The sequence below is a fragment of the Hippoglossus hippoglossus genome, chromosome 20, assembly GCF_009819705.1.
Source record: "Hippoglossus hippoglossus isolate fHipHip1 chromosome 20, fHipHip1.pri, whole genome shotgun sequence".
In the NCBI taxonomy this organism is placed as follows: Eukaryota; Metazoa; Chordata; class Actinopteri; order Pleuronectiformes; family Pleuronectidae; genus Hippoglossus; species Hippoglossus hippoglossus.
Genome location: NC_047170.1, coordinates 19,094,172 through 19,116,215, shown reverse-complemented (window position 1 = coordinate 19,116,215; position 22,044 = coordinate 19,094,172). Strand labels below are relative to the sequence as shown.

Genomic DNA, 22,044 nt, shown 5'->3' with positions numbered 1-22,044 from the left:
GAGTAAAATCCTAAATGTGTGTTCTGCAGCCGTAGTGAACGGGACGAGAAGAATGAGGAAGAGTCACATAACCAGTCCTGCCGAGTGGACGTGGAGCCATGGCACCGCCAATCACCGCTCAGCATCAGAAAGAAGTTTCCTCTGACACCGTGACAACAACGACAGGTAACAATGAGTGTGTGTCTGCCTCAGCACATACAAGTTAACCTGCAGAAGCTCTGCACTCTGTGTGTGCTGGTGAATATACATACAGGGAAATATATATATATATATATATATCTGCATATATGTTGTGATGGAAATTTGACCTGGTGAGACTTGTGAAATAAAGAGATTAGAGAATCATAGTCTTTAAAGTAAACTTTATTCCTTTCAAGGAAGGTCAGACAATCCTACAGCACGTGAAGAGCATTCTGTGTGTGTGTGTGTGTGTGTGTGTGTGTGTGTGTGTGTAATATAATTTGTTTGCAACATCCTGTATATTCAGTGTTTCTTCTTCTCTCTGATCATGATATCATTTCTGGTGATGATTTAATTTCACTAATTAAATTGAAATAAAGAGTAAATAACAATGAGGAAGGAAACGTGATGATGTCATCAGCATGTGTCTGATGAGGAAGGGATGACAGCTGGGAGAGATGATGGAGGGATGGAGCGACAGAGGAGGAGACACAAACACTGTGAACATCCATGTGACTTTATTTTGTCCAAAGAAAATGTGACGAAAAGAAAAGTGTCAGAGAAAAGAAGAAACATCGGTGACACGTGACGAACCGTGAGTAAAACCAGCTGATTGCACTGATCAGTGAGAGTCACGTGTTCTCTGTGTTTGTTGAGATGAACCAATGATCACTGTAAGAGGACGAGGGCTGGAAGTAAAGGAGGACATGATCCAGGAAGAGAGGATAAAAGAAAAGAGTGATTCTGTCTCCTGAAGGAAACAAGTGTTTCCACTGAGGGTGAAGTTCATGATCATAGAGGAGCAACACAAGATCTCAGGAAGTGTTGGAACAACCAGTGACCACACGGTGGAGCCAGAGGAGAAGACATTTGAAGATTCATTTAGATTTCAGTGGATAAATGGAAGCTTGGAACTGCAGGTGGCGCTAGAGGACAAGATAGAAGTTCACCAAAGTCATGAGCAGTCCTCCTCTGTTCTGTATTTAAGCTTTTCATCCCCTGATGAGTAAAATCCTAAATGTGTCTATAAGTGCTTAAACTTAGTATAATCCGTCATCACACACACACTAAATCAAAAACTTAACACTGGTGACATTAGAAGAAAAAGAAGCTTAATGCAGGAAAATAAAAGTTTTTCTAAAATGCCATCAAAAACCAATACAGTTAACATGTGAATACTCAGTAAATTATATTCTACTGCATCGAGTATTTATGAAACAATCAAACATACAAAAGGCAAAAGACTCTCCGGCTAAAATGACGTCTCATGGCTGACGCAGGTTTTACTCAGTACAAGACTGGGATGCAAATCCACACAGCAAGACAACAGAGCCAGAAAACACTTGGATGTACTGGACACATACAAGTACAAGAGTCAAATATTTCTGTCCAGAACGTAGACGGGAGCCGTGTATCAAAATACTCTGCGACGTACGGAAACCTGGAGGCCGGACGTCCTCACACAGTCTGTTCACACTCCAGAAACTGTCACTGTCTGGAGGAGACAACGACCTGAAAACTGTGATTCATCGTTAAAAACACAAAAGTATTTGATCTGAGAAACAAAAAGACACAGTGTGTTAGTTCCTGTATTTCAACCGAAGCTGCGTCGCCTGAACTTTTATATCAGAGGTCAACAACTAAACTACACTCACCTGAACATGAATAAAACTCAGGATCAATCAATGATTCAACGTGAGACATCTTTAAACTGTTATTATCTCTAATTCCTCCTTGCCCCCCCACTCTCCAACTCGTCTCTTAAAGACAGAAATCAGACGGAGACACTTTCCCGTCCTCATTTCCACACTAAGTCTTGTGATATCCTGTAGTTTTCTCTTTGTCAATCATCAGATAAAAACTCTTTTCTCTTCTCACTCCTCTGCTGCTGAAGCCTCGAAACTCTTTAAGAACAAATAACACAAATAAATATTCTCATTTCAGAAATGGTCGTAAGTGAATGAACGTCTTGTGAAAGAGCGGCAGATTAGATCAGATTCTGATAAATAATAAATAATAAATGTATTGATCAGATGTAGAATTTCATTACGAGCACAATCTTTTCTCCATCAGTACAAAGTATATCCCATAAATCGGATCCTTTGGACGACGTGTTGTTCACACTTTGTGTTTGGTCACCGTGACAACAGCCTCGTGCACAGCTCCATGAAGAGATGATGGTCTCACTCTGGTGCAGAGGAAGTGGACCTCAGAGCTTCAACATCTGCTGGACAGATGTTAGAGCAGCGTGTTCATGAACATGGCGTCACAGTCACATGTTACACTGACACACGTGTGTTGAGGATCATAACAAAGTCACATGATGACCTCTCCATACAGTGAGAACTTGAGCCTGTCAGGAACTGACTCTGTCAAACATTTCTTATCCTGAAGTCACAAAGAACTGAGACGGGCTTGAAGACGAAGTGAAATCATCATGTTGAGACAAGTGTCTCCACAAAATAACACAAACTGTTCAACACAACAGGCCCAAAATGTCCACTGTCTTCAGGACATCATCTCTCAGACACTTTCTGTCCCTTGTCTCTGCTGTGGACCTCCCATCATCAATTATTTCCCAGCATGCTGCTGTTCCCAGAGGCCTGCTCCAGTCTCCCCCTTGTGGTTGTTCTGAGGTGGTGTCGAGAACATACAACAAGAATCTTCATCTACGTTTGTATAAAACGTCCTCGGGTCAGTTTTCTATTAAATATGGTAAAATGTTTATGAAACAGTTTCCTCAGAGACTTAAAGATGCTCTGCTCTTCATCGACTCTTCTTCATACTGTAAATGTCTCATTCACTTTTCTTCTGGTTGTTTCCATTATGTCAAACTGGTGATTTTGTTCTTTTACCTGCACCAAGGACGAGATGTTTCCACCTGTTTGTTTGCAAGAGGAAAGAAAAGCAGAGTCATGATTCCAGTGAAGTCGGTGGAAGGATGTTTATTGAGCATTAAAGCAGAGACAAGTAGAAACAGGACTTTTCTCTCTGAGATGTTTTTCTTCTCGTTACATCTGGTTTGTCACAGAGGAAATGATCCATGTGTTTGACTCATAGACTGAATATAAAGGCTTTGACTGGGATGTGCTGCTGTTATACTACAGCGCCACCTGTGGGTCAAAAGTAGAAAAGCCACCATCGCTCTGCACCTGATGCAGAAATGAAAACGTCCCATTTTTAAGTCCAGAGTTTTGATCTTTTGTGTCAAAGACAAAACTCTGATTTTAAACTCAAAGTGATTTGATTGTGTTTAACTTTGTGTTGAACTAAATCAATTTGTGACGTGAATCCAGGAACTTTCAGCTCATAAACAAACAGAATGTGGTTCTACACACATGGAGACAGACTGAGGGACAAAGGTGGGACAGAATAAAGGAAACTTAAACACATATATGTGACTCTTTATAGAGGGGTTATATATTCTGCTTGTGTTGTGTCATTTCAATAAACACATTGTTCATGTGAATAAACACAATCGGTAGCGAGGGCCATCTAGTGGTGAAGTTACATATTACAACAACCTCCTCTGATTCCTCTGGAGCTCTGTCTCCACTCTGCCTCCCAGCAACAAGGCCCAGTCAGAGCCGCTCTACACACAAGCTGCTGCTGCTTCAGCCTCTGGATCCTCAGGACACAGCTCAGCCTCCGTCCACACACACTGTCCTCTTCACACTCAGATCCACAAATATCACCACTCCCATCTGTTGAGAGAAGAAGACATCAGTGTTCCAGAGACTCACTTCATCAGCTGTGAGTCAGTGATGCAGCACATCCAGTAGAAAGAGCAGCAGGGACTTCAGTCCTGTTCAGAGGTGGAGCAGCTTCCTCTCTGCTTCATGTTCACGTGTTGGAATGAACACGCTAAGAGCTAAGTGTGTTTCCTCTGCGTGTCAAAGTGCAGAGTGGACACCTGAGAGGTGGATTTACTGCTGTTACAGGTGAAGACATGTTTCACTGTGTGTTGATGAACATCTGCTTCTGACAAACTGGGACCAGATGAGACAGATGGACCTCAGCAGAGGTTCTGCTCTGTATAAAGAGCTCCTGGTTACCATGGTGATGAGGAGAGGCTTCAGTCCCACTGATCTCAGAGCTGTGACAAAGATCCACCTGATCAGTTCTTCACTGATGAAGTGAGAGAACAAACTGTCTCAGATCAGATGAAGACGACACCGTCTCTGTTCCTCGTGTGAGGCTGTCAGCTGTGGTCCAGCTTCATTTCCTGTTCACATGAAAACAACAACAACTGTCGTCTTCACGTCAACTCAATCAAATGATCCCAAGCAGCTTGTGGCTCGTCTGATTGGCCGACTGTTGTCTCTCTGTGTTTCTGTCCAATCCTGACGTCTGTCCTCATTGTCCTCTCACAGCTTCACTGAGGAAACACTGAGGCCTGAACTACGAAGACACTTCAACATGTCCAGGAGATCTTTCTGAGATCCAGCTCAACTGAACCTGACAGACACAGTCAGGCTAAGTGGTCACATGACGCTGATTATCAACTCGTTAAGTTAACTCAGGTTTTCCTCATCGAGATCTGAGCGTGCACATAAAAGGGGCGGGGTCTACTGTGTGTGACCAATCACAGACATGGACAGTTTGACTGACAGCAGAGCCTCATATTTCACAACCAGGATCAAACTGTTCTATAATAAAAATCAGAGGAGAACAAACACATGATCCAGAATAAAAGAAACTCAGTCACAGCTGCTAAATGCAGGAAGAAGAGCTGGTGAAACATCTGGGATCGTGTCAATGTGTAAGTTACAGCGCCCCCTGGTGGCATTTGGTAAAAATATATTACGTGACCACGACATAATAACGTGTGAACGAGATAAATAACTCGAGGCCACGAGATCTGAATCTGTTGTTTACTAACAAGACGAGTGGAAGACACACACTGTCTCACTGTCTCTGAGGACACACACTGTCTCACTGTCTCTGAGGACACACACTGTCTCACTGACTGAGGACACACACTGTCTCACTGTCTCTGAGGACACACACTGTCTCACTGTCTCTGAGGACACACACTGTCTCACGGTCTCTGAGGACACACACTGTCTCACTGTCTCTGAGGACACACACTGTCTCTGAGGACACACACTGTCTCACTGACTGAGGACACACACTGTCTCTGAGGACACACACTGTCTCACTGTCTCTGAGGACACACACTGTCTCACTGTCTGAGGACACACACTGTCTCACTGACTGAGGACACACACTGTCTCTGAGGACACACACTGTCTCACTGTCTCTGAGGACACACACTGTCTCAGAGGACACACACTGACTCACTGACTCTGAGGACACACACTGTCTCACTGTCTCTGAGGACACACACTGTCTCACTGTCTCTGAGGACACAATGTCTCACTGACTCTGAGGACACACACTGTCTCACTGACTCTGAGGACACACACTGTCTCTGAGGTCCGCGGTCCGAGTCCGGACCCAGAAGCCGTCCCGTACGGACCCGGACCTACAGCCAAAACAGAAGGTTATGATTTAAAACCTGACGGGGCGCTTCTATTTGTAACCGGCGCAGCTTTTGTAGTCTTTACGGTAGTGGTTTAGCGGATGAGGAAACGCACAGACCAATTGCATGCGAGTTAAGCCATCCCACGTGATACCACTCAGCCAATCAGGTCTGTGCATTCCAGGAGGTAAACATTGCGACTCTACAGTGCAAACAGATGAGAGAGTTAGAGGCAAGTTACACATGAGAAGACGGGAGAAAGAAAAAGACAGATAGAGATACAGGTAGAGAAAACAAAGGGAGAGATACAGAGGAGTGAGACAGAGAAAGGGAGAGAAACAGAGGAGTGAGACGGAGAAAGGGAGAAAAACAGGAGTGAGACGGAGAAAGGGAGAAAAACAGGAGTGAGACGGAGAAAGGGAGAAACAGGAGTGAGACGGAGAAAGGGAGAAACAGGAGTGAGACGGAGAAAGGGAGAAAAACAGGAGTGAGACGGAGAAAGGGAGAGAAACAGGAGTGAGACGGAGAAAGGGAGAGAAACAGGAGTGAGACGGAGAAAGGGAGAGAAACAGGAGTGAGACGGAGAAAGGGAGAAAAACAGGAGTGAGACGGAGAAAGGGAGAAAAACAGGAGTGAGACGGAGAAAGGGAGAGAAACAGGAGTGAGACGGAGAAAGGGAGAAAAACAGGAGTGAGACGGAGAAAGGGAGAGAAACAGGAGTGAGACGGAGAAAGGGAGAAAAAGAGGAGTGAGACGGAGAAAGGGAGAAACAGGAGTGAGACGGAGAAAGGGAGAAACAGGAGTGAGACGGAGAAAGGGAGAAAAAGAGGAGTGAGACGGAGAAAGGGAGAAACAGGAGTGAGACGGAGAAAGGGAGAAAAAGAGGAGTGAGACGGAGAAAGGGAGAAACAGGAGTGAGACGGAGAAAGGGAGAAACAGGAGTGAGACGGAGAAAGGGAGAAAAACAGGAGTGAGACGGAGAAAGGGAGAGAAACAGAGGAAGAAAGTGATTCTAAAACTGTTCAATTGTTAAGATGTGTTGAGATTTATTATCTGTAAAATTGGTTGAGACTTTTGGGTCAAGATGTGAAACAGAAAAAGGGAAATTCAAGCTTTTGCTCCCTTTATTTAATTTTTCTGAAGTTAAGCCCTTTATTTGAACATGCACAATTTTCACATTTTATTTATTTTCTCTTATTTTGAAATGCAGCCCTACTTTTATGTAGTTAATGAGAGAACATTATACATATCTGCAATCATACATATATGTTCAGTTCTTTGTTACGTGACAATAAATATTGTCAAAAGGTTTTTGAATCGTACTGAATTCATTTGATTTGACAGTCAGGTATTTAGTACATGCAGATGTTGATACAACTACTAGGCTACTTAAATATGTATCACACTAAATAGTTAGACATTATGATCTTCCGGACCTTTGCTTCAAGAAATTTTCTATAACTGGACCTCTTTAAATTTGAGTTGATTACCCCTGGTGTAGAGTCACTGTGGTCAGTGGGCGGAGCTTTGATACGGGTTGATCTCCAACTTAACCTGGAGCAGGTTAGCCGTTCATCAGAAGTTACCATGGTGATTTACCTCGTTAAGAAGTGGACGAGCTTCGTAGGACTGAAAAAACTAAACCTGAAGTTAACCTGATAACCACAAATCCTGCTTGGTAGCACAGACCCTGGATCTGTGATACTGACTGTGTTTAGTAACATACTGATGAAAGCAGCGTGGACTGACTCCAACCATCTACTGACCTCAGAGTCTCCAGTTGACAGGTTGGACTCTGCTGTAGATCAAGCAGCTCCTTCACTCCTGAGTCCTGCAGGTCGTTGTCACTCAGATCCAGTTTTCTCAGATGAGAGGGGTTTGACCTCAGAGCTGAAGCCAGAGAAGAACAGCTGATCTCTGACAGTCTGCAGTCCCACAACCTGAATAAAGAATAAAACTTAATTGTAAATTAAACTGAGTTCATGTGTGAAAATAACAGACACATATTCATGTCAGCACAGACTCATAACATGGAAGATAAATATGAAATCAGACATGTTGGACTAAAAACGAGTCCTGATTCAGTACAAATAGATTATTTGGACCCGGTCTCTGTCCTGCAGATCAGTTTAGGAAATCCAGAACTAAACTCAGTGTTTTAACAAGTAGCTGAATATTTAAAATGTCACAGATTAATTAATGAATGGATTCAAGTTATGTATGAAGAGGAATTATGTTAAATTAGAATTAAATTAGATAAATTGTGTATAAATGGTGTTTTATAGATATGAGATCTACAAACGTCAGTCAGTGAACTGACCTCAGAGTCTCCAGTCGACAGGTTGGACTCTGTAGAAAACCACACAGCTCCTTCACTCCTGAGTCCTGCAGGTTGTTTAGACTCAGATCCAGTTCTCTCAGATGAGAGGGGTTTGACCTCAGAGCTGAAGCCAGAGAAGAACAGCTGATCTCTGACAGACTGCAGCCCCTCAACCTGAATAAAGAATAAAACTTAACTGTAAATTAAACTGAGTTCATGTGTGAAAATAAAGGACTTTGACTAAACATCACTGTCTCTGTTTTCAGACCTGAAGTCTGAGTCAAGTTGTTCTGGACATTTTCTGGAACTTTTCCTGCAGCCTCCTAATAAAGTTTCTGAGTGAGTCCATGTGAGAATAGAGCAGGTGAATGTCCAGAGGATTCACAGAGAGCGAGTGGACGTGTTGACGAGGTTTCTAACACGTGACGGACGTGAAACTGGAAGAACACAAATATCTCAGGATGAAGAAGAGGAGCCGTACACGTAGAAGACGAAGACGTCAACTTGGAAACACGAGGAGATTCCAGATCTTTTGGTGATGAGGGCCGACGCCGGTGTGGATGAGCTGTAAACAACAACACTGATCTTTCCACAGCAGAGTTTATACGTCATGTCCGGCCTCCTGCTGCTCCACACGTTCTTCATATGTGAAAGTCAAAGTCCAGAAAATGTCCAGACACTATTTTACAGAGTTCATGACTGAAAACAGCTTGAAAGTCCTCGTGTCCTCGGGGTTCAGTTGTTTGTAATATGTAACTTCACCACTAGATGTCTCTAAATATCTTGCTGGACATGTTCAGGAGTCGTACACGTGAACAAGTGGACTACGTTCACATGTACGACACCTGGAGACGTCACTAACTCCTTCACAGTGAACCTGTAACTTAACATAACTTAACGTAACCATGGTTATCATGGAGATATGTGTTTTGGCTCCGCCCCTCGTCTGAATGTTCCCACATGTTCCTGTTGCTGTGAACGAGTCGGACCCGGACAATCTCCTGCTGCTGCTTCAGCTCCAGAGAATGTCCGACCCACTTGTCAGAACATGTTCCACAGTTGATGTGTGAAAGGGCGAGCAGTTCTATGATCATGTTTTCTTGAAGTGGCGATGATCTGAGCAGCAGTTGGACCAGTTGAAAGTGGTGCAGGGAGCCTGAGGAACACGTGTGTACAGGGCGGGACAGAGATCTAGTGGTGAAAAGATAAAGGCATGGACGACCCCGTGTAAGTCCTGAAACCAGAGGAAGGGTTTCATGTTGGAAATGAACCCAAAGTGGAAGAAACAGGGCTGAAGAACTTGGTCCTAAAAATAAAAGGAATCAAATATAATCAACTTGGAGTCTGGACACTGAGCCCAGTCCCAGAACACCAACGCAGCACGCTGTCATGTGGTCAGTCCACAGGACCACCGGGACAAGTCCTGGTTAGCTTCCACAGAAACATTACTGTGGAGGTGAGGGGGCTGGGAGAGCACCCTCACCTGCTATAGAGGATCAATCAGCGCAGGTGAGAGCTGTTAGCTGATTGGTCCTCATGCTTAAAAGGCAGCGTCGGCGCTGCCTCAGGACTCAGTACTCAGGAAGGAACTCAGAGAGACTGAGGCTCCAGAGACTCCCGGACACTGAGTGGAGGACTGGGCTGCAAAGCCAGTCCGCTTTAAGTTGGCACTTTGAATTTATGTTTATTTGTGAATAAAGATGTTTAAGAGCAACACTTCCGTCTCTGGCTGTGTGTGGGAGAGCCCCGTGGCAAGGACGATTGCCACAATTACATGTACACATTGTCCAGCATTGGATTGTTTCTCTGTCAGTAAAACTTCAGTCACATTGAGCCTGACTCGGTCCTCAGCTCATTCTACAAACATCTCTCAGCTCAGTATCAGTGTTCACTGTTAGGAACACATGTTCTGCACTTTGACCTTCAAGCTCCAGTGTGGAAGATTCAGGTGAAAGGATCCATTGTTAGAAACTGAAGAGAAAAGAATCCTAGAGATGTTTTCACTAGTTTCATCTGAATTGTACCAGTTGTTGTTTTCTTTACTTTAGAATGAGACATTTATATTTAAATACTTTATATTTACAGACTTTAGAATTAAATACTTTATATTTAAATATATACATTATATTTAGACTGAACCTTTAACATTAAAACATGATGTCTGACCTCAGAGTCTCCAGTCGACAGGTTGGACTCTGTAGAAAACCACACAGCTCCTTCACTCCTGAGTCCTGCAGGTTGTTGTCTCTCAGATCCAGTCCTCTCAGATGAGAGGGGTTTGACCTCAGAGCTGAAGCCAGAGAAGAACAGCTGATCTCTGACAGACTGCAGTTCTTCAACCTGAATAAAGAAATATGAATATTAGAATGTGTCCTCCTGTTGTTGTGGATCGTCATCATGTCAACACAGACTCTCAACATGCTGCTGACCTCAGTCCAGTCTGTGACCTGAAGATAAATATAAGATCAGACATGTTGGACCATTGTTTCATTCATCTCCTTCTTCTCTGTGTGTTGGTCACTGAGCAGGTTTGTGTAATTAAACACTGTTTAAAGTAGGGATGGCTCCTGACAGTCACTTCCTGTTTGTTTCTATACTTATCAACTGTCCAACGTGTTTCAATCAGAATGTGTCTTATTTTGAAAACCTGAGGAGGACGAGTGCTCGGCCTCAGTCCACATGTTATTTACTGACACTTTCTTAGTGATCAGGAGCAGGTGAGTGCAGGTGAATGGAGCTGATGAGGTGGACGTGACTGACAGGCTGGGTGAGGGACAGATGACTGAGGGACAGTGAGCAGAGCAGAACTGAGACAATTTAAATAAATAATGACCCAATAAGAAAGAAAGTCTGAAAAGTGAAGAAGGATTTAAGGACCTCAGAGTCTCCAGTCGACAGTTTGGACTCTCCAGTCCAGAACACAGCAGCTTCACTGCTGAATCCTGCAGCTCGTTGAAGCTCAGATTCAGTTCTGTCAGATCTGAGGGGTCTGACTTCAGAGCTGAGGCCAAGACTTCACACTGAGTCTCTAAGAGTTCACAACCACTGGGTCTGTAATTAAAGAAAATATCTGTTAGAATAAAATCAGAAAACACAACATTCATACAAAACGTGATCATGTGACCCTCACCCTGGTAAATCCCCTCTTTGCCTCATGAACATGTTAAAAACTCCTCAAGAGAATCCTTTCAGATTTGGTTCAAGCGTTCATTCAGACTGACAGAGGAACTCATTAGATTCAGGTGGTCAAAGGTCAAAGGTTACAGTGACCTCATATTATTGTGAATGCAACATGTCAGGAACCTGGAGGGACGGACACTGCACTGGTTGGTGGTGGCGTACAAACGCAGGGTGGGAACACACACACACACACACACACACACACTAGGAGGGTCATACTCATATTCATGTATCTTCATGAATCAGATTTTCTTTCACTCTAATATCGATATGGTTTTTGAACGAACTCTCAGAAACTGCTGCTTTAGGATGTGTCTGCTGATGCAGCTGAGATGAAGCTGTTAGAGCAACGTGACAAGAATAAAGTAGTTTACAGCATCTCCATGACAACAGGGTTATTCTTTAGAGCAGAATATTGTAACTCTCAGTACAGAATATACAGTAAACTTACTTTAAAGGTTTCCTCTCTGTAGCCTCTGATTGTGGATGATCCATTTCGTGTTTGTTCTTTTTTCTCTGAGTTCAAAAGAAATAATCATTAGAAGAAACAACACATAATAAATAAATAGCAGAATTATTGTAAATATTAATATTTACCCTTAGTCTTCTAAAGTAGTAGAATCCTGCTCCAGCTCCTAATACTACACACACAACGAGTACTCCGACCACAATTAGTGCAACTGAACCTGAAAAACCTGTAATTCAGAGAGTAGAACTGTAGCATCAACAAAGTGCAGTGATGTGTCTTCAGTGTAAAGTGTAGTGTGTGTGTGTGTGGCCTCATCGTTCCTGTATGTTCTCCTGACAACATGTGGACATGATGCTCCTGATGAGCTGGAGGACGGAGCCCTGGGGGATCTGCTCCACCAGGAGGAACCCAGGGCTCACTGCACTAGCCTAAGGTCTGACAGTCGCTCTGAGGATTTCATCAATCAGTTCTCGTCTCATGGGATCTTACCTTCCTCTATCGTCACGTAGCTGTTGATGAAATGCGTCTCCTCTTCACTACTGAGTTCACAGGTGAACGTTCCCTGGTGATCTGAAGATAAGTGGTGCAGCGTGAGGCTGCCTGACGCTGACACATCCTCCACCTGCTGCCTCCACTGCTCTGAGACCCTGGGGGGGCCGTCGACCCCGGTCTGGTCCACAATGATCTGATTGTGGTTGAACTTCCACACCAGGTGTGTCGGGGGTTTGGTGTTTGGAGCAGTGCAGTGGATTGTTGTTCCACTCGGTGACACATGGACGGGAGCTGAGAAGAAAAGGGATCAAATAATATCATCGTTGTCAGAATGTGGTTTCAGGCTCTGATGAGACTTTCTGAACATTTCCTATCATCAGAATGATTCATGTGGAGGAGGGTGTGGCCTTGGAGTGATGAACTGAACTAGAAGGTCACTCAGTGGAGCTGATATCTCCTCCAAGGACCAACAGTCAATTCAAGCTGCACCACATTTCACACACATCTGTCCTCTCAGGGAAAATGTCCAGAAAGGTCCAATGTTAAAGAAAGAAAACTAATGGATCTGTTCAATGTTCCATTTGTTTGTTGGGCTTTAAGCAACATTACACAACAACTACTGGACAGATTTCCATGAAACTTGGCAGGAAGGTGTGTTATGGGTCAGGCTCAGAGAAGAACTCATCACATGTTTGTGTGGATCCAGGATTTGTTGTTTTTTCACGTTACCATTGTGAGAGAGGACGTTTTTCAACATTTTCATTGATTTCCCTGCGAATAACTGATGAAGATGAAGAAACAATCTGACAAATTTAGAGGACTGATATTTATGAGTGTGTGAACTTTGGTGCAGATCTTGGGCCTGGTGAATTTCAAAGTGGTTTCATAAGGAGACTGTTGGGCCTTGTGGAGGTCTGAGCTCTACTGAGGGACCTGTGGCCCACGTTCCATCCTCACAACTAGTTTAGTGGAAATCTGTTCAGCAGACAAAGAAACAAACGAAGTAAAGATTGAGAATCAGCATTGATATAAAATGTCAGTTATCTGTAGGAGCAGATATAAATATGCAGCAGTACGGTGAAACAAGCAAAGGTTCAGTTCCATAGAGCAGATGAAACGTACTGGGTTGATACCACACCGCGCTCCTCCTGCCACTGCGAGTGCTGAGGCTGCAGATCAGAACAGTGTCTCTGTCTGACAGTGTCAGTGTGCTGCTGATCTCATAGAGCTGCTGCTCCGTCTCCTTCACTGAGGTTTGGTTCTGAAGGGTCACGTTGGACGGAGGCCTGGTGGACCAGGTGAGCTGCGGCTCGGGGTAGATCCCCTCTGAGCGGCAGGTGAAGCTGTTCTCCACCTGCTCAATGTCCACGTGACGCACCGGAGCTGCAAGACAACATTTCTCTTTTAGAACTCATTGATCATCTTTGCCTCGTGCACTGTGGAGCTCTTCATTAATTTGACATATTGTGCTTATTATTTAACATGTCACATATGAGCCAATATGTGGTGCTGCTGACATCAGCTGTGTCTCAATTCAGGGGCTGCATTTGAAGACCGAGCTCCAACGAGTGGATCCGTCCCCGTCCAACCTGTCCCAGGCTTCATTGCACTTTAGTGACTCACCATGTTTCAAAGAGGTAATGGTGCCGGCAAGCAGCGAGACGTCTAATGCTTAAGTATCAGCTTCAACTCAACCCAACAGTACACATGTTAAACAAGTAACAGCAAGAAGAGACAAATATCATTTCTAGTATTTGTGATCTTTCTTTACCATCTGCTCTCAGGTTGATGAATGACTCCTTGTTGCCTCCAGTGATGGTGCTGGTGTAGCACTTGTATCTGCCCTGGTCCTGAAGCTGCAGCCCCGTCAGCCTGATCGAGGCGTTTCCTCTGGAGATCTGCTCTTTGAACAGCGATGTCCGGCCTCTGAAGCGCTCGCTCTGGAGATCAAACTGGTCTCTGGCTCTGTAGTAGGAGTGGACACGAGTCTCTCCTGCTTCCACCTTCATCCAGTGGATGGCTGGGACTGTACCAGGCTGAAATCTGCAGGGTAAGATGCAGCTCTCCGCTAAAACGCAGGAGACCTCATCATCTGTGAGACACCGGGTAAAAAAACAACCAGTTCAGGATCAACTGTGGTGAATAGAAGCTTCTTTAAAAGTGCAATTAGAGCATTTGCTCTCAGACGGATTGTGAATGTAAATATCCTGATGGAACTGTCTGTCTGTTTGGCTGTTGACAGTTAACATACAGTAGTTTTATCTGAGCTGCTTTCACAAAAACAACCTCCTGCCACACGAGGCATTCGAATATGTAACGTACATTTACTGTCAAACCAACAATATGGACTAAAAGAGGCTCAGATTCACACCAAGCTGGGAAAGTTGTGTGTTGATCACAGAAATGTTCATTTAGAAAATTGACCTTGAGATTCAGCAAAATCTGAACATTCTTTGTGATGAGAAGAATTTAGGATCTGGAAATTTAGACGTAAAGAAAGATTTATTTTTTTGTGAAAGTTTGGTCACTGAACTTGTGTTTCCTGTCATCATAAGCAGCGTGTCTGTATGGGACCTTTATTGTGAAGGGTCACCAGCGGAAGTGGTGGTTGTTTTGATTGAGCTTTGACTTGATGTGGAACATAAACAACATGTCTCCTGGTTCAAGTCCACATTGTTCAGTTCTTATTTTACTGTGAAGTCTCAGTAAAGGAGAATCAAACCCTCGGCTCCATGAACATCAGACAAGTGAGAAACAGCCAGTGACTCGGTGGAATAACGTGTTGTTGCTGATGGACTCACACTGGCCACTCTACGACACGTGTTTCTACTGGTTTCCACACACAGACACTACAACCAGTGCCGGCGCGTCCACACAGGAGAACAAGGCAATTTCCTCAGGCAGCTCTTTGGCGAGGGCGATGAAATGTATGATCACCAGCTGTCAAGAGCCAGAGGTCGATTCAATTTAACGTTATTTAACTTCACTTCAGACTCGTAGGTCAGAGGTTGACTCTTTGAGAAAATAAAATCCATTGAGAGGAAACTGCAGCGACGGAAATGATCTGACTGCGAATCTAAAAAGAGGCGACTATTAAAGGAGCAGGTATTCAAACCCAGAGGTTTGAATACCCGAACCCTCTTAACAATATTCACTGTGCTAAATACATATTCTCACACTGCACATAGTCTTTACACTTTATGTATTAGTTTAATTACAATTATATTTTCAACAGAGTAACAGAATAATTAAACTAGTATTTTAATTTGATTTGTGTGGTTTGAATATATATGAACATAAATATGAACATTTAAACTCAGTAGACGTCTTTGATTTTATTTTTGTTCTGCATATATTATTATTATAATGCTAACACACTTGAAAGTCGCCATTTATAAGCAGCAACAAACAATTAAAATATGATTGTAAGCAGATTTCAGTGTTTCCGTGTAGATTCCTGCACTTTTATCTAAATTATAACTGGTGACAAACACTGTAGAATAATGTGCTGTTAAAATTCTCATTGAATGTTTATATAATGTTTTCGGTTTGTACAGTTTAGTTATAGAAGAGAGGTCGGATCACAGACAGTAAATAAAGACAGACAGCTCCCAAAAAGTCAATAACATTTGATTTGTAGAGCCCATATTCACAAATCTAAATGTGTCTCATAGAACTTAACAAGGTGAGACATCCTCTGTTCTTAACCCTCAAGAGTAAAAATACATAAAACTAACGTAGAAACCTGAGAGAGCCACATGTGAGGATCTGTCCCAGGACGGAGAGACGTGCTAAAGATCCTGCGTGTAACCTCTTTATATACAGTCTATGGTCTACACAGAAACACTGGTGGGCTTTTATTTTGATATGTGCAAAGGCAGCAATGCAATCATTTATGTTTATGACATTAATTTAAAAGATAAACGTTGAAACTGTGTTGAAAGTTAATTTTCTCTGTATATTCTGCTGCGAACCACGAGGAGAAACTCAGAGAAACTCAGAGACCTGAACCACGTCTGAACAAAACTGGTTCGTTAACATGTCCGCGGATCGGCTGGCTTTTCATTTCCCCCTCCATGTGTGATGACATCATTATCAAATCACAGAGCTGACATTTATTCAAACACACACACACACACACACACACACACACACACACACACACACCACCTTTAAAAACCACAACTCAGTTCTGTTCTGTTGATGCTCAAGTTTCGATGAAGAATAAAAGAACCCAACATCTGGTGTGAACTGTTTCACCTCCAGCTCAGTGAGAACACGTGTTTCTCTATGTTGTTATAAACCTTCACAATCATTTCTCCTGTTTCCTGCTTCGTCTGATGGAAACCAACATGCCTGTACAAAGTACTACGTTCAAACAGAACCTGTGATTTCTGAGTAAGATCAGACTTCACGTACCTGCTGTGGTGAGAGTCCACATGTTGAGGATCAACACAACCAGAGACTTGAACCCAGACATCTTTCTGTCATTCTGTGAGAACTGAAAGTGGATCAATGGAAGAAGAGACGAGTTAACAGCTGGTTACAGAAGAAAGTTCAGGCTGTAGACTCACAGTGAACATCGTGTGATGGAAACTGAAAGTGACTCTGTACAGTGTGTGCCCCCCCCCCCCCTCAAACTTCCTGCAGATTTCTCAGAAACAAGCTTCTTCTTCTGCAGTTTATTTGGGGCGTGGTTCTCCAGGACCAGGTCTGTTATCATTCTAACAGTTTCCTCTTCTCCGCTCACAACACATAGAAACACACAGTGAACACATGTGGAGATAAAACCTGTCGTTAAGAAAACAAGAGTTTACTCACCGACCCACCGGGTCTCCGCTCCTCCGTGTCTGTTCCTGAAGAACAGGCCTGAAACCTGGTGAACTCCTAATAACCGAAGCTGAAGTCACGAAGACAAACGAACAGTGGATGAGAGAAGTGAGTGAACACGGTGTAAATAAAGAGGAGCTTCACCTCGAGTTCAACACATCAGGAACTGTTTCCGCTTTCCAGCTGATTTGAACCTGACAAACACACTTCAGCTTTCCTGGAGCAGCGGCTGCATTTAGTCACAACACACCGACTCACACTGTGTGTGTGTTTCGGTTTCTCTCTCTGGCTGAGGAAGTGTTGGAACAACCAGTGACCACACGGTGGAGCCAGAGGAGAAGACATTTGTAGATTCATTTAGATTTCAGTGGATAAATGGAAGCTTGGAACTGCAGGTGGCGCTAGAGTACAAGATAGAAGTTCACCAAAGTCATGAGCAGTCCTCCTCTGTTCTGTATTTAAGCTTTTCATCCCCTGATGAGTAAAATCCTAAATGTGTCAAATACAGAAAGATACCACACAGATTTAGATAAATACATTTTAATAAATACAAAACAGTACCAGATATAAAATACAAATCTGTACATTCTTTCCAGAGCTTTAAATTATTAAAATTCAGCTTTAACCTGGTTCAGGTTGTGTGAGTCTGCTGAACGTGTCAGATTAGTTTGGTCTCAGGCTGTTTCATTAAGGTGCTGTTGGTTTTCAGGTCTCTGCCGGATGTTGTCGAGAGTTAAAACAGACTTAAAGCAAAACTATGTCTCCACCTCAAACCAGCAGCTGGATTCAAATGGGTTTGATGGTTCAGTGACTGAAGCTGTTTGGTCTTTCACAGAAGAAGAAGGCAGCAGGATATTGTCCGGGTCGGACTCGTTCACATGGAAACCGACGTCGGCCTCATCACCAAAAGCTCTGGAATCTCCTCGTCTTTCCAAGTTGACGTCTTCATCTTCTACTTGTTCAGCTCCTCTTCTTCATCCTGAGGTAATTGTTTGTCTTTTTCTGTCACAGGCAGCATTTCTGTCGTGTTCTCATTATTTTCTTCATTGTCTGACCTGTAAAGAAAATTAAGAAAATTCAGAGCTGCTGAAATCTTAATCTCCTGGATTTTTATTCTTCATCAGTCATAAACACAAACTGCAGAAGATGTGAAACTATCAAACATCAGGACATTTTCTTTCTCTCTTAATCTTATTAAATCCATTGAACTTCTTTTTTTTATATCATGCATTTCTTTGTCCTTTTGCTTCTGCTCCACAAACCTGAAACAAATATCTCCTCCAGGAAATGACAGAAATAATCTGAGACGTTCACAGACACATCTGCTTCATGTTTGCTGATATAGAAACTTTCATTTTACAGAATGAACGATACTAATAGATGTAACATTTGACATTAATAAACATTTTTGAATTAAAGTATTAATAATACAGTTCATGGTTAAACTGTAAAATATCAAGTCTCAGTTACATTTCTTTGCCGTAAGGGTTTGATAACGACATCTTAGGAATCATTGTCAAATCTTTTTCATAAATTATTGGCCGATATATCGGAATCAGATTTTCTTTCACTCTAATATCGATATGGTTTTTGAACGAACTCTCAGAAACTGATGCTTTAGGATGTGTCTGCTGATGCAGCTGAGATGAAGCTGTTAGAGCAACGTGACAAGAATAAAGTAGTTTACAGCATCTCCATGACAACAGGGTTATTCTTTAGAGCAGAATATTGTAACTCTCAGTACAGAATATACAGTAAACTTACAGTGAAGGTATCATCTGTAGAATCTGATTGTAGATGGTCCGTTTTGGGTTTGTTCAAACAAAATAATCATTAGAAGAAACAACACATAATAAATAAATAGCAGAATTATTGTAAATATTAATATTTACCCATTGTCTTCTAAAGTAGAAGAATCCTGCTCCAGCTCCTAATACACACACGAGTACTCCGACCACAATTAGTGCAACTGAACCTGAAAAACCTGTAATTCAGAGAGTAGAACTGTAGCATCAACAAAGTGCAGTGATGTGTCTTCAGTGTAAAGTGTAGTGTGTGTGTGTGTGGCCTCCTCGTTCCTGTATGTTCTCCTGACAACATGTGGACATGATGCTCCTGATGAGCTGGAGGACGGAGCCCTGGGGGATCTGCTCCACCAGGAGGAACCCAGGGCTCACTGCACTAGCCTAAGGTCTGACAGTCGCTCTGAGGATTTCATCAATCAGTTCTCGTCTCATGGGATCTTACCTTCCTCTATCGTCACGGAGCTGTTGATGAAATGCGTCTCCTCTTCACTACTGAGTTCACAGGTGAACGTTCCCTGGTGATCTGAAGATAAGTGGTGCAGCGTGAGGCTGCCTGACGCTGACACATCCTCCACCTGCTGCCTCCACTGCTCTGAGACCCTGGGGGGGCCGTCGCCCCCGGTCTGGTCCACAATGATCTGACTGTGGTTGAACTTCCACACCAGGTGTGTCGGGGGTTTGGTGTTTGGAGCAGTGCAGTGGATTGTTGTTCCACTCGGTGACACATGGACGGGAGCTGAAAAGAAAAGGGATCAAATAATATCATTGTTGTCAGAATGTGGTTTCAGGCTCTGATGAGACTTTCTGAACATTTTCTATCATCAGATGTCAGTTATCTGTAGGAGCAGATATAAATATGCAGCAGTACGGTGAAACAAGCAAAGGTTCAGTTCCATAGAGCAGATGAAACGTACTGGGTTGATACCACACCGCGCTCCTCCTGCCACTGCGAGTGCTGAGGCTGCAGATCAGAACAGTGTCTCTGTCTGACAGTGTCAGTGTGCTGCTGATCTCATAGAGCTGCTGCTCCGTCTCCTTCACTGAGGTTTGGTTCTGAAGGGTCACGTTGGACGGAGGCCTGGTGGACCAGGTGAGCTGCGGCTCGGGGTAGATCCCCTCTGAGCGGCAGGTGAAGCTGTTCTCCACCTGCTCAATGTCCACGTGACGCACCGGAGCTGCAAGACAACAGAGATTCACTTTACAGGAAGATGTTTCCCACGTGGTGATGTGGGAGGAAAGACTCTGCTCTTTGCTGTGTTGTTTCTGTGGAGCTTCTCCTTTCACCTGAGATCATTCAGAACCAATAAAAACTGTTAGAAATAAAACAGTCATCTTTCCAGAGACTTTGTTTTCTCTTCTTTACTGAATAAGAAAAGTCTGTTTCCCACTTCGCTCCTCCAGAACCTGGAGTTTGCTTCAGGAAGCTCAGTGGAATGATCACATGACTCTTTTACTGTTGAAGCTTCTTCAGGAAATCATCCGTCACTTCTCAGACTGTTTCCTGATGTTACTCATTGAACTGAGAGTTGTTGTATTGAGCTCACACAGTCGTAGAAAGCATGGTTTTGTGATAGTGATCAGTATTTATACAGCACCCGGACTTCGGCCTTTTGACCCGTGTTCAACGCAGATCACTTTGAATTCACAGTGCGCCCTGTAGGTGGCGCTCTTTCTGTTCAGCAGTGCTCATGCTGGTTTTACGTTAGAGGTCTGAAAACATGGTTTGAGTTATACTTCGAAAGACGTATTTATACTACACAATACTTTGTACCTGTTAACACCAGACAATTGAACATTCACATGATATTCTGTTGCATCTGGCTCATAATTCAGCAGACAGAGATAAACATGGCTCAGGTAAATCTGATCATATCACACATGAGGAAAGTCTGAGTGTTGGACACAGTTTCCATCGAGGTGGATTCATGAGCACTAAAAACTGTGCACGTGAATTTAGAAGAAGTCGTGTGATGAACACCAGAGAAAATCACAACTTTCTCTGAAGTCGTCACAAGGTTTTATGAAGTGTTTTATTTTATTTTGCAGGAGGCACAGCTGTGAAACCAGGTCTGTTTGTGCACGTGCACTCAATCTACTCCATGACCTTGTTTCAAACGACCTTGCATGAATGTCAGGCTTCCTGGGAATGAAATCTTATCAGCTGGAAGCCAGCGAGCTGCGTCTGAGAGCTCAACACACACCATGCGTTTACACTGTAACACATTTCAAAGTATGTTCGAGTCGAATTTAAAAACATACTCTAAGTTTACCTGCTTTCATTTTGACATTTGTCCTGAAAAGAAAGTTCAAGTGTCTGTTTCAGTGCAAACACTCATAAACATTTCACTGTGGGGTCAAAGGTCACAAAAAACACCACCAGGCTTCTCACCTCCTTGAATAAACCAAGAAATAAAAAGTGAAACATTAAAAATCCTAAATTCGATCTGACTCATTGCAGCCGTCCCTGCTCACTACTTGATTTCACCTGTGGGGGGCGCCCCAGGTATTTCTCACACAAGAGAGTGTCTGTCTTCCTGCTGCAGTTCTACCTCCTCGTGTCTGGAGCTCTTCATTCATTTGACATATTGTGATTAATATTCAACATGCCACATGTCAGTGTTGCCAGAATGCAGATCCAGAAGTTGTATCTGATCTGAGTTCTGTGTCGTGCCATCTACTGAAATACTCTAGAGGGCACTGCTGAGAGTACACAGCCAGAATGTGCAGCTACGCTCATGAAGCATCTGGTCATGTGAACACTAAACAGCAAGTGCATCTCCAGCCTCATCTGTTTTATAATTATATCAGAGACAAATATCATTTCTAGTATTTGTGTTCTGTTTTCACTGAGTTTCTTTACCATCTGCTCTCAGGTTGATGAATGACTCCTTGTTGTCTCCATTGATGGTGCTGGTGTAGCACTTGTATCTGCCCTGGTCCTGAAGCTGCAGCCCCGTCAGCCTCATCGAGGCGTCTCCTCTGGAGATCTGCTCTGTGAACAGCGATGTCCGGCCTCTGAAGCGCTCGCTCTGGAGATCAAACTGGTCTCTGGCTCTGTAGTAGGAGTGGACAGGAGTGTTTCCTGGTTCCAACTTTATCCAGTGGATGACTGGGTCTGTACCAGGCTGAAATCTGCAGGGTAAGATGCAGCTCTCCGCTAAAACGCAGGAGACCTCAACATCTGTGAGACACCGGGTAAAAAAACAACCAGTTCAGGATCAACTGTGGTGAATAGAAGCTTCTTTTAAAGTGCAATTAGAGCATTTTCTCTCAGACGGATTGT

The 22,044-nt window shown here is 43.4% G+C and overlaps 2 long non-coding RNA genes across 2 annotated transcripts; both read left to right on the top strand.

Moving 5' to 3' along the window:
* The first annotated feature begins 505 nt into the window (after positions 1-505).
* Positions 506-17,484, top strand: LOC117753595. The gene is made up of 2 exons (XR_004612268.1): positions 506-1,124; positions 17,377-17,484. It is a non-coding gene; the product is annotated as an uncharacterized LOC117753595 (long non-coding RNA).
* Positions 1,221-17,183, top strand: LOC117753601. The gene is made up of 3 exons (XR_004612274.1): positions 1,221-2,129; positions 4,378-4,387; positions 17,169-17,183. It is a non-coding gene; the product is annotated as an uncharacterized LOC117753601 (long non-coding RNA).
* Positions 17,485-22,044: the final 4,560 nt, after the last annotated feature.